Below are 12,903 nucleotides of genomic sequence, written 5' to 3'. Positions count from 1 at the left end.
AGTGAGGGAGAAGTTTTGGTTCCCCAGAATGGATGCAATGGTGGAACAATTAGTTAAAGATTGCATTAGTTGTGCCAGAAGTGACAAAAGCAAATCCCTAAGGAAAGCACCCTTATCACCAGTGGAAGTACCCGCCAAACCATGGAGCAAACCTGCTATGGACATCATAGGGCCCATGAATAGTCTGGGGGTCCAGAAGAGGTTCAAGGTAGTTCTAGTTGACTACACTTCGCATTGGGTCTCTTACAAATTTCTCCATCACACAAACACAAGTGTGGTCCTTGAATTTCTGAAAGATGTCTTTGCAAAAGAAGGCATAACATCATCCCTAGTCACCGACAATAGGGTACAGTTTACGTCACAGCTCATGATTGACTTTATGACCAAGATGAACATCAAACACGAAAGGACAGCCCTTTATTGCCCAAAGGCCAATGGGTTAGTGGAAAGGGTTAATAGGCTCATCAAAGAACACATTCAGCTAGCCACCATGAATGGGTGGGAAATAGAATCCTCCCTGCGTGATTTCATATGGGCATACCACACCACCCCCAATCTAGTAGCAGGTGTTTCCCCTTTTGTGTCCCTCAGAAGGAGAGAACCCTGCACCAAACTCAACCCTGGTTGGTTGGAGGGGGGGGGGGGGCTGACGTCTAACCACAATCCTGGAGTAGCTAGCGAGAGGGTGAAACTGCACCAGGAGAAATACAAATGCTGGTATGATAAAGAGAATGGTGTAAAATCCCCCGGGTGGAGCGTTGGGGAGATGGTGCAGGTGAAAAGGAATGGGCAGGGGTCACAAAATGCGAGGAAGTTCTATCCTCCCTGTAGAATAGTTAAAGTGTTCAGAAATGTAGTTTGTTTGGAGAATAGACAATATTGGAGCTGTGACAGAGTTACAAGATGTAATGTGTTTTCTGATAATGATTAAGGGAGATGTGTTGTAATCTCCATCTGTAATGGTACGCTCCTCCCAACCCTTCCCTCTCCTCCCTTTTGGTACAGTCCCCTGAAGCTCACCTTGGAAGGTTGACAGTCCCGTGTCAGTTCGGAGAGTTGGATGACCAATAAAGCAGACTTGTCATCTTCCTTGCAGTCTACTTCCTTCATTATAACAATATGCAATTGCAAATAGACGCGATGCACAGGGATTCAGGTTATGCAGTCCCCACAAGGGCTACTGGCCTCAAACTTGCTGAGAGGGCAGATTAACCTCTGGGACCTTCGTAACCCATGCCCTGTGTTGCTGAAATCTTCTGAGTCCGCAGGAGCAGCAGTCCGGTAAGTTGCTTTGAGGTACCTGCAAATGCAGGGAAGTAGCTCCTTCACCCCAAGGGAGATTCTTCGGTTGTCCTTAGTGCACCAGATCGCCTACACAGAACCTGTATGGAGCAAGGGCACAGAGAAATCTTGGGATGGAGAGGGAGACGAAGTCAGATCCAGTTGAAGTCCAGCGAAGTCCAGAGTGTCCAGATGGTCGAAGTTCAGTGGTTTCTTCTTGTAGAATCTTGTCCACGTAAATTCTATAGTCTTACAGCCAGGTAAGCACTTTTGTACCCACTGGAGAGGGTTGGACAGATTCTGAGGACCCTCCTAGGGGAGGGTCAGGACAGAGGGGTGGTTACACCCAAATCTTTTGTCCAGTTTTGCACCAGATCAGGAGCCAACGGCACACAGAACTGGTTTGAGTTGGACTATACCTCTACCTATATTTCCGACTGAGTCACAGACAACCCGGGAGAATGGTCTCTGAAGGCTGCAGAGGGGCTCTGCTCATGCAGGGGCACCCTCTCACGTAAAACCCAGCACCCTGCCTTCAGGATTGTTAAGGCCTGCTGTAGGGGTGACTTATACATTTTAGGTATAGTGGCCTATAGATATAATTAACCTATACCTAAAATAAGTGGTCCAAGCACTGGCTTACACAGGTTGCAGTAGCAGACCTGAAGTTTCATTTTGAATGGCCTCTCATGGGTGACATAATACATGCTTTAGCCCATGGGAGGCCTCTGGGGTTCGTATGCCCTGGGTACATGTGTACCATATACTAGGGACTGATAAGGGTACCCAGGTATCCAATCTGGAGTTTACCAAAGTACATGCATAACAATCTAAAGTAGAAAGCAGATAGACTGGGGTTCTGATTAGCAGGATCTCAGTCAGACTAGTCAAAACAGTGCAACAGCAAGTAAAAGGTGGGGGTAACCATAAGAAGCAGATCCTACTTTCCCACACCAAACTCCACCTGGGACTTAAAAAAGAATTCAGGAGCAACTGCTCTGAGAACTGACAGGAGACTGGGACTTACCTGCAAGCTAATACGACGAAGACGCATCAACAGTGGGATTGACATTTCCACTGCTCCCACTTGTTTTTCTCCACAGCAGCAAATCCTGTTCAGCTTGAGATTCTGGTGATGGAATCCAACTTCATGGAGCTCTCTTTGTCTACATCCTGCAGCCTTGTCTTGCTGGGTGAATGGAAACACCAGAAAATCTTCTACATCCGAAGGTAGAAATCTTCACCAGGCATGACAACGACCAGCACCCCAATGTTGACGACAATCCTCCTTGGCCTGAGAAACCAGCTCCTTTCACTCTCAGCTTTTCCCGCCCTTGTCAATAACTTCACCAAGACCTAGTCCAGAGGCTCTCCATCTTTGACTTATCCTTGGTTACAGCTTAGTAGCTTGCCCTGCTGAGATTCTACCTTCATGTTAACTTTTTCAGAATTTTCTTCTAAAGACGATGGTAAGTTGAAACTGGGTCCAATCCACACCTTATATTTGACCCATGCTCCGCCCTGCCTTTTTGCCTCCGGTGAGACAGGACGCCGACTCTGCGGTCCGCATTGTTTTTCATCTGTCAGATCCCTACGCCCTGCACTCCGAGATACCCATGCTGATACTGGAGGACCCCGTTACCTAATCCGGTAGCGGTCCGCTGATTGTGGCTGCTGCGGGGGTCCCCTGACCGTCTAAGACTTACCATCTTGCCCCACTTGGATGGGGAATGATTCCAGACTCCAAATATTGCCTTTTGAATATGGGTATTGTGCCCTGATAGGAATGATCAATCGGCCTCTCCGAAATTAGCAATCTATGCTCCACCTCCCATCAGAATCTTCCCCATTTGGATGCGCCGTTTTCAAGCAAAAAGAAGAAAAGACATGCTTTCACTGTCCAGCGTACCATAAGGATCCTTTCTAACCCGAAGCCACATCAGCTCATAACTATCTAGATCTCAGAGAACTGAGGAATCCTGCCTGATTCGGATGAAGTATATATGATGCTAAGGCTCCATAGTGAGAAAAGTGTGTGTATGTCCCCCTCCCTGGTCTTCCCTGCCCTGATGAAGATGCAGCCCAAACCGGCCTTGCATTGAAACGCGCGTTGGCGTGATCCACATGGATGGCTTCTAGTGTAGATTGCAATAATTTACTGCACCTCATTTTGTCTGCCTCCATGTTGTTTCCCTAGTCCTAGTAACTATTGAATGTGGTTTTTGCAGGCCCCCATGTCCCTCAAATTTCAAATTTATTTATTATGTTTTGGCTCTCAAAGAGGGCCACATAAACATATACAAACAAAGCAACACACTCATCGAAGGTACAAGAATTATAAAAACATAATATTCGAACCGTAATAGCTACACTGCAGTCCATCAGTCCAACCAGGCCGGGCAGACACAGTTTTCCAGCAAAATTAATAAATAGCTAAAAATCCTTTAAAAAAGTTAAAAACATAAGCACAAAACATTTCATTCGGTGGGCAATAAAGTGCATGAAGAAAATCTTGTAAAGTGACAATGCTGAGGCGGAGACAGATTACTTTAAGCCATCGATCGCGCAAGTTACGTAACATAGGACAAATCAAAAGTACATGCATACAGTCCTGGTTATTCATTTTACATAAATTGCACAAAGGTGAAGTTCCATGCAATTTGGACATCAACACGTTAAGAGGGATTAAGTCATAACGTAATAAAAACCAAAACCTACGTATCCCATGTGGTAAGTTCCATAGGGCATACGGTTGAGGCTGTTTCAACCTATAGGAGGAAATGAGCGGCTCCACATTCCTTTTATCTCCAACTGTTTTTTTGTCGGATAAAAAACAATACTCCCACGAAGCCTCCTTAAGTACCTGCTTTAACTGCGTGGGAGAGTAGGAGAAAAGAGCGCTTTCATCCAGTTTAAGGATTTTCACAGCCCCTCTGAAATTACTAACGAGTTTAGAGAACTCCTTAAAATTGCCCAAAAGTTCATTTTTGAGTAAAACTCGCAGGGTTCCTTCTCTCGCTCTGGCCAAACTGGCTACCCACCTTATTAGGGCGCACAGCCCCTGAACCCAGGCACTCCTGAGTCCAAAATCCAGCCTGCAGGCAGCCAGTGGACAGGCATTGTTAAGAGTCGAGAGGGATCTTAGGAGCTTTCCCTCAGTCTTGTGGCAAAAGTCCCAATATTTTATCTCTATTATTTCTATACCGTACAAGATGGTTGCAGGGATTTTAGCTCTAAATACTTCTAAAAGGCTAGAAAAATGTCTTTTCCCCGTTGCCAGGTATAGGGACTTTAGCCCATTGCCATGGGCAAGAGCTTTGCGAGAGCAGTGCTCTATATGGAGATTCTCGCTCATATTGGCCGAGAATATTTTCCCTAAAAAGGTATAACAAGTTACGACCTCCAATCTATGCCCTCCAATAGCCCAGCCAAAATTTGTCGAACGGCATTTCTTCCTACCAGCAATACACATCACTTTACTTTTATTAATATTGATCTTCATATGATGCACCCCGGCAAAGTCCTGAAGTGCCTGAAGCCGATTTGCCAAACCCATGGGAGTTAAGTCGAGCAACAACACATCGTCGGCATACATCAGACAGGATATTGGCGCCCCTCCTATCAACGGCGCGATCCCCTCACTGTGAGACACAGCAGCAGGGAGGTCAGTTGTATATAGGGAAAACAGAAGGGGTGCCAATAAGCAGCCTTGTTTAAGGCCATTCTGAGATGGTATTTTGGCCGAAAGCCCCCTTTCGCCCCCCATTAAGACCCTGCACCAGGTCTCAGTGTGCAGAGCCCGCACCAATTCCAACAGGGGAGTAGGGACACCCAGCGCCGCCAATTTTCTCCACAGCGTTCCACGATCTACTTTATCGAACGCTGTGGAGAAATCAATGAAGGCGGCGTATACTACACCCCCCCTCACCTGGACATATTTATCGGTAATCACCTGAAGGGCAGTCAGGTTATCCAGAGTGCCGTGCTCCCTTCGGAAACCTGTCTGTTCCAACGGCAGAATGTTGCGCTCCTCGACCCAATCAGAAAGAGAACTAAGGAGACATTTCGCAAAGACCTTTCCGATGGAGTCGAGGAGCGCAATCAAGCGATAATTACTGGGGCTATCCCTTGCCCCCTTTTTAAAGATAGGGACCAGAATGCTTCCTCTCCACGAAGCAGGAACACATTTAGAAAGATGGCATGCCCTAAACAGGGGGTACAAGATTTTGCTCCAACTTAAGGGGTCCTGTTTTAGGACCGTCATCGGAAGCTCATCCGGTCCCATGGCCCCAGAGGATCGCATATTTTTTATAGCCGTCTCGATTTCCTTCTCAGAGGGAAAGAAAACCAGGTCATCCGGGGCAGCATACACTAAGTTATCCACACCTGTGGTCCCATTCCCTGCATATAATTCTCGGATGTGGGAGGACCAAAGATCTTCTGGTATAGATATGGGAGTGGGGGAGTGGCGTGTACCACATCCTTTCCCGATTATTGCCCAAAAATCTTTAATGTTGCCATGTGTAGCAGATTCCCTTAATTTAATCCATACTTCATCCTCCCTGTCCCTTTTAATTTTTAGCTTAAGTCTGCTTCTCTTTCTTTTTAACCTAGCGATATGTTTCCCACGTTCTAGTACCCTTTCAACGTACTGTGCACGTATTAGTTTATTTAATTCCCTATTCAAATTACGCAGAGGCAGGGGAACTACCTCTCCTTTTTTCCTAGGGGGGACAGTTTTTTTAGCATTCAATGAAATCTTTAACATAAATTCCTCAAAACAAACTATTTCATTTCCGTTCCACTCTTCTATTTCCCTGAGGGTGTCGGCCAATAGATCCTGCACCCCATTGATGGCAGCATTATTCCAGAAGCATCTTCCAGATGTGGAGTGGAAGGTAACCTCCTTGCCATTTAGCGACCAGGACGCCGTATTCAGAGAGTTTAAAGAAACTGATAGTAACAATATACTATGGTCACTCAGAGTCGTGGGTGTGATCTTTAAGTCAAGAATCTGGGGAAACAGACCATAGCTGGCGATAGCATAGTCCAAAATTGATGACCCAAAGGGGGATTTATGGGTATAATTTGCGGGGACGTCAGATGGAAATCTTCCATTTAAGATAATACCATCCCCGATCGCTAGTTCTTTTAACAAAATCTTCCCCCTTTTATTTGTCCTTAAGTTTTCCGGGAAAAGTGTCTGGGGGATGCAATGTACTTCCTCCTTAACTTTATCCCTGAAGAGTTTTAGACTAGCGTTTGAAATTTTACAATTCAAATCACCAATAAGCAAAATTACAGGAAAAGGAGGGGAATTTTTTATCTTTTCCATATACTGGAGAACCCGCTGCAATTTATCATTAAAACATTCCTCAGGCGGAATATACACATTAAAAATTACCATGGGGTATTTTACATTATCATGGAACAAATGTTCTAATGTTATTGTGTGGAAAAGTCTACTGGGATCAATATAATGAGCAAATCTCCATTGAAACTTATTTGACAGTAAACAGGCGAGCCCCCCCCTAGCATGCCCTTTCTTAGAGGGCGCAGCCGGAACTTCCAAGACATAGAAATCTTTTAAAGGCGTTAACCTATCTATGCACCATGTTTCCTGAATGCACAATATATCAGCCTCCAGAGTGGATAAAAAGGCCATTTTCTCCGGGCTGCTGTGGAATCCGGCCGCGTTCCAGGAGATTATGTTTAATGCTGGGTTAAAGATGGTGGAACAATTTGGGGTTATCCTTAGTTTTTGTTGATAATGCACTATGGAGCCAATTCCACCGATTATTGTCATCATTGAGTGTGGAACTCTCAATTAGTGGAAGAGGCTTCACGTGCGATACTGAACGTTTACCCCTGGAAACCCAAATTTTCAGGTCTCTCAGAGGAGAGTTTACCCCGTTGTGCTCACCACCCCCCAACCCCTGCTTACTAAGAGAGTTTGGCTTGCCTGGGGTAGAGATAGGGAGAATATCAATACCTAAACGTTGAAAATTTTCAGCCTGTTCTAGTATCAAATTTGTTATGATAGGGGAATAGAATTTCACCCGAATACTCAAAACCCGACTTCCACCCAACAGAGACACCAGTTCTATGTCTCTAGACTGAATGTGATAGAGACTTTCAACCTCGCTGAAACGCTTGAGAAGCCAGGCTCTATTTAACAAAAGGTCAGTATCGAATAATGGCACAAAATCTAATACCCACACATCCACAGGGGCCTTTGACATATTTACAGGCCGGGCCAGAGGGCAAGAATTTTCAGAATCAATTGTTACCACAAAGGGGGGGCCAAAGGGTTTAAAGTCCCGGATGGATAAGAAGTTGGTCCTCCTAGTGCACTCCGTGAAGGAGAGCCTGGGAGAGAGCCCCCAATTTGTGGTAAATCTTCCTGGGTAAGCAGGCTACATTGTTCATTTTCCTCCTCCACTGAGGTTGAAACGGTTAAGTTCACATCCATGTCCACTTTTAAGGATGTAGATAAGGATTCCCCATTCCTTATTTCATTCTCCCTTGCCTCTGTGCATTTTTGGAAAATGATCCTCCGTTGCTTCTTCTTTCTATATTTTCGAATTGGTTTCCTCTTACTGGCTTTGGTACTTTTTTGTTTGCCATATATTTTCTTTTCTTCATTGACCTCAGGTTTGTCGGCCAGGAGATCTTTTCCGCATTCTGGGACAAAGATAGGAAATAACTCCTGGACCGTTTTGGGGCCAGGCAAGACTTTATCCTCCTCCTCTATCTCCAGAACTATATTCTTGATACAGTTAGATGCTGCAGTATGAGGCACCTCCTTATGAGGGACCAAAGAAGGGACTTCATTTTTCCTATCTAGTTCGCTTCTAATGACTGTGTTTTTCCCCTCTAGTTCGCTTCTAATGTCTGTGTTTTTCCCCTCAGATACAAATTGATCAGGCTTAGGGGGAGCGGCCTCATTCATATCCGGCGCTTTCTGCAGCAATAACTTTAGGATTTGGGTAACTGATTCAAGAATACAGTCCGAGCTGCCTACAAATTTCCCTAGAAGCAGCAAAATTGAAGCAAGAAGTTGTTCCAGCGCGATCATGGACTCAGATATTGGCTTTTCTCGCGCTTCCGCAGTGCAAATATTATCCAGGAGATTAAGGTCGGGGCTCTTGGAGGAGTTTAGCAAGTCAGATATTTCATGTCTATTTAACGACGGGGTGCTACTATACAGCATTAACCCTGATGGGGTGGCTCCCCCCGGAACTTTAAGTTGCTCCAGAGATTCCACTTTAGCAGGGCTTACGTAGCGACCCCATAGTTCCAGATCAATGGATAGTGCAGATAGATCATCCTCCGGCCTGTCATTCATAGGTAACTGAGGAATCGATGGTATGTGCACTGGCTCACTTCCAATCATCAGCTTCCCGTTTGTATGGTCCCGAAAGGGAGACCCCCCTACCATAGATTGGGGGGCCCCCTGCTGGACCTGGGGAGATCGGGGGTCAGTGGTAGTTGGTAAGTGTACTTCCATGACTTTAGTATCTGGATTATCTATAGTCGCACATTTAGTTTTTTTTATACCAGATAGATCCCAAAGTTCAGATAACTGACATTGTCCTTTCAAAGGTGGGTTATTTACTGACTTGTTTCTTGTACGGATGGTAGTTGATTTTCGGGCAGGTTTTTCTCCCACTACCCTTCCTGATCGTAATGTTTTAGACATTTTCCACAGTAATAAGTTTAAAAAGAAATGTAGAAATATAAAACGTATAAAAAGTCTGGAATAACTTCAGTCCCTGTCGGACCAGGTCGAACCAGGGTGCAGTATAGCTTTCACAGTACTTGCATCAATTTACCCTTCTACTCAAGTGGGCACAAATGCAAACAAGTAATAACAGTGTATAAAATGAAATATAAGGGACCGGGCCCAGCCCGGCCTACCTCGGTCACTGAGGGCCACAGAGGGCCCGCCCTTTGCCCGGGCTTCGCCTGGCGTCCCGCTCGCGTCCCGCGAAGCTGGGGCTATGCTTTAATTTATGCGCCTCCAGACGCGCTGCTCGACGATGTCACTTCCGCCCCTGGGGATGCTGGGAGTTGTAGTTCCAGCGTCCCTCCCCACTGCGGCCGCGAGAAGCTGGAAACTGCGGCGGCGGGAGGGACTCGACCAGCGGGGTTAGCGGTGTCAGCGGGAATTAGCAGAGTACTTTGGCCACAGGTAGCTTCGCAGCGAGAGGGTGCTCCAAACAACAGAGGTATGCCCGCTCCACCGGGGCTATGCTTTAATTTATGCGCCTCCAGACGCGCTGCTCGACGATGTCACTTCCGCCCCTGGGGATGCTGGGAGTTGTAGTTCCAGCGTCCCTCCCCACTGCGGCCGCGAGAAGCTGGAAACTGCGGCGGCGGGAGGGACTCGACCAGCGGGGTTAGCGGTGTCAGCGGGAATTAGCAGAGTACTTTGGCCACAGGTAGCTTCGCAGCGAGAGGGTGCTCCAAACAACAGAGGTATGCCCGCTCCACCGGGGCTATGCTTTAATTTATGCGCCTCCAGACGCGCTGCTCGACGATATCACTTCCGCCCCTGGGGATGCTGGGAGTTGTAGTTCCAGCGTCCCTCCCCACTGCGGCCGCGAGAAGCTGGAAACTGCGGCGGCGGGAGGGACTCGACCAGCGGGGTTAGCGGTGTCAGCGGGAATTAGCAGAGTACTTTGGCCACAGGTAGCTTCGCAGCGAGAGGGTGCTCCAAACAACAGAGGTATGCCCGCTCCACCGGGGCTATGCTTTAATTTATGCGCCTCCAGACGCGCTGCTCGACGATGTCACTTCCGCCCCTGGGGATGCTGGGAGTTGTAGTTCCAGCGTCCCTCCCCACTGCGGCCGCGAGAAGCTGGAAACTGCGGCGGCGGGAGGGACTCGACCAGCGGGGTTAGCGGTGTCAGCGGGAATTAGCAGAGTACTTTGGCCACAGGTAGCTTCGCAGCGAGAGGGTGCTCCAAACAACAGAGGTCCCCCATGTCCCTCTATGACTGCATGTGTATGACTGTATTATTCCTATAGTGAGTGAGACTGAGAAGCGTATGTATGTTCAGCGAATGACTGTGGGAGTGTGTGGGACGCGAATAAACACTTTTTTCTGTTTAAATTTTAATCATGACACATATTAAGTCCTACATTTTTTCTGTGTTTGTATATGTGCTTTGAAGCTCTTCTATGGATTCCATTCATGAATTGTTATTTAATCAATAAATTATTTCTATTTTCATAATAAGTTGTTCTGCATTTGTTTGATGTATCGTTGGCTCTGAAGCGTAGAATTGTGTCATCCCCCCCACCCCCACCCCTTGGATCCCTTGATGGGACCACTTAATTAACTCTGGCAGGGTAGTTCTTTCTATTCTACCATGCTCCATCATGGTCAGCCTTAACTTTTGACCCGGTCTCACGTGACCAGTTATCCACAGGAGGCATTTTGATCTTTTAGGCACCTTTTTTCACTAAAATAATGTTTCATTCATAACTCCGGTTCTACTGATTAAATAGAATTCATTTTTGTGGCATTATAGTTATTAAAATGTACTCTTTTTCCAAATTGATGTGGGATTTTTCATGTGCTGTGTTTTCACTTTAGTACGCATTGCCTCTACGTTAAGACTGGCTTTTTTGTGCCAAGCTACCAGAGGTTTAAGCACAGATTAATTTAATGACGTTTTGTGCTTCAGCCTGACAAGGATTGTGTACATTATTTGAGTGGGGCTTCCACCACTCTCAACTAAGAACCCAATTTCTTATAGTTAATGTTGGTGCTGTTTATTAGGATGGCTGTATTGATGTGTGTGTATTACCTTTTAACTTTTAAGGTTCTGAGAGCCTGATACCTTACTCCCTAAATTATGGAATATGAGGCTTAATCCTAGTGGGTTGTCTCTGAATTCAGGTTGGTACTGTTTTACACCTGCATGTTTCCTATTCTTAGCCCCTAGGGATTAACATGGAGTAGCTGGATTGCCTCATAGCGAGAAGTAAGACGTGAGCTTTTGTTCATAGTGGATGCTCGAGAGAACCAATTTAGGCAGTCAATTGGTGAGGATTTTCACCTGTAAGTCAGTGTCACGTGTGAAAAGCTGTGGGTTTTAAGACTCTTTTTTTTAGCACAATGATATTGGTCAGTGATAAGTTATTATGTTTGTTATTTTCAGCTAAATAGATGAAAATAAGTTTGGGGTAGACAATTAGAAAGGAATGAGGGTGTCCCTTCCCTGGATGTTCAGGGAAAGGCAAATGAACGAGTAGATTTGAGGCTAAGAGAGGGGGGAATGGGGCAATGTAACATGCAATAACTTGAGATAATGTTGTGTAGTAGGCGCAAGCCCTTCTGATCCCATAGTTGGTAGTCTGACTCTCCAAAAGCATTATTAAAGCAGTAAAAGCATTATATCTCAATCTATAAGGGACATGGTAAGCCACTGGGAATCCATAAAAAGAAAATGTGTCCACGTGCAGGACAGTTTTCCATTGTCATTCAATAATATATTAAGATTTGCAGCCACATGCATCATCCCGGCCGTTTGCGAATTCCAAATTGCGAAAAATAGGGAATCGCAATTTGGAATTCGCAAAATGGGATGCATGTATATTTTCGCATAATATTTCCGAATCGGTAAAAATCGCAATTTTACCGAATTGCAAATATTATGCGAATTCTAATTTGCGATTTCGCATTTCCCATTGATTCCTAAGGGCCAAAAGGCCCATAGGAATCAATGGGAATTGCGAATTCGCAAATTAGAATTCGCAAAATGTTAATGCATTCCATGGGTGCAGGGGGGGGGGTCCTACACCCCTGAAATGTATTTTAAAGTGGATGTTTCACACACACATGTCCTAAGGACATGTGTGTCTGTAACATGACAGTGTTCAAAATGCTAATTTGAGCATTTTAATTCTTTTTCGCAAATTACCACGAGGTTCACCCTCGTGGTAATTTGCATCCCCTAATTGGGAATTCGCAATTTTATAAGCAACCATGCATTGCTTGTAAGGAATCGCAAATTTGCGATTCCTTAGAAGCAATCGCATTTTTGGAAATCGCTAAAAATAGCGATTTTGCCAAAAATGATTGATGCATACTAAAAAGATATTTAGGAATCGCAAACGGCCGATTTTACCGAATCGCACCGTTTGCGACTCCTAAATACCTTGATGCATGTGGCCGATGGTTTTGTAATGCAAAGGGTTTTTATTGTATACGTCAAGTGGTGTGATGTTAACAACAACTTTCCCTACTCCTCATGTATAAAACTACAAAAGTAAAAATGTAATTAATTTGTGGCTTGGGCCTCAACAGTGGGCATCACAATATGAGGCTGGAGAGTGGGGCCCAGGAGTGATATAGAATGGATTGTACTACGGAATATCGTGGCATTCTAATATCGAGGACAGAATATCAAGGGACAAACTATCAAAAGGTAAGTGCATAAAGGTAAGCATAGATTAACTGTTCATAACTACACATCTACGTACCTTGAAGATGTATGTCAGTATAGACGTACTTACTTGCCGATATTTATTTGTATTTATTCTGTACGTTTTTATTTATTTATTTATTTATTTATTTATGCATTTTTATATAGCGCGGACTTTACCCGA

The sequence above is a fragment of the Lissotriton vulgaris genome, chromosome 7 (genome assembly GCF_964263255.1).
Source record: "Lissotriton vulgaris chromosome 7, aLisVul1.2, whole genome shotgun sequence".
In the NCBI taxonomy this organism is placed as follows: Eukaryota; Metazoa; Chordata; class Amphibia; order Caudata; family Salamandridae; genus Lissotriton; species Lissotriton vulgaris.
The sequence above is the reverse complement of the archived record's forward strand: the minus strand, read 5'-3'. Positions refer to the sequence as shown.